Source organism: Salmo salar, unplaced genomic scaffold (genome assembly GCF_905237065.1).
Source record: "Salmo salar unplaced genomic scaffold, Ssal_v3.1, whole genome shotgun sequence".
In the NCBI taxonomy this organism is placed as follows: Eukaryota; Metazoa; Chordata; class Actinopteri; order Salmoniformes; family Salmonidae; genus Salmo; species Salmo salar.
This window is the reverse complement of record NW_025550306.1, coordinates 6,283-6,986: the sequence shown is the minus strand read 5'-3', so window position 1 is coordinate 6,986 and position 704 is coordinate 6,283. Positions and strand designations below refer to the sequence as shown.

At 52.6% G+C, this 704-nt stretch overlaps 1 pseudogene; it reads left to right on the top strand.

Moving 5' to 3' along the window:
- The first annotated feature begins 203 nt into the window (after positions 1–203).
- LOC123739280 (ephrin-B3-like) lies at positions 204–499 on the top strand (annotated as a pseudogene).
- The last annotated feature ends 205 nt before the right edge of the window (positions 500–704 follow it).

Genomic DNA, 704 nt, shown 5'->3' with positions numbered 1-704 from the left:
TCTCTCTGTCTCCCTCCTTCTCTCTCTCTGTCTCTCTCCTTCTCTCTCTCTGTCTCTCCTTCTCTCTCTCTGTCTCTTTCCGTCTCTCTCCCCTTCTCTCCCCTTCTCTCTCCTTCTCTCTCTCCTTCTCTCTCTTTGTCTCTCTCCTTCTCTCTCTCCTTCTCTCTCCTTCTCTCTTCTTCTCTCTCTCTGTCTCCCTCCAGATTTTTGGACGATAAGGGCTACGTCCTCTACCCTCAGATTGGGGATCGTCTGGATCTCATCTGTCCGTCGTCGGACCCCCAGCCAGCGGGCCCCCGCCCGAGTACGAGTTCTACAAGCTGTACCTGGTGTCGTCACGTGAGCAGGCGGACAGGTGTGAGGTGACGGGCGCGCCCAACCTGCTGCTCACCTGTGACAAGCCCAACAATGACATGAGGTTCACCATCAAGTTCCAGGAGTACTCTCCTAACCTGTGGGGACATGAGTTCAAAGACCAACGCTGACTACTACATCATCGGTGAGCGGGGAGAATTGTAGTGTGTGTGTGTGTGTGTGTGTGTGTGTGTGTGTGTGTGTGTGTGTGTGTTATATTCTGTATCTCCAAGTGACCAGGGATCCAGCTATTTCTTTTGTTTTCCTTTGGGTTTGTTTGAGGTTAGGACTCGTGAACACGTGACGAGGTCATCAACGCCAGCCAAGGCAAGCGCGTGTATCACGTAGAA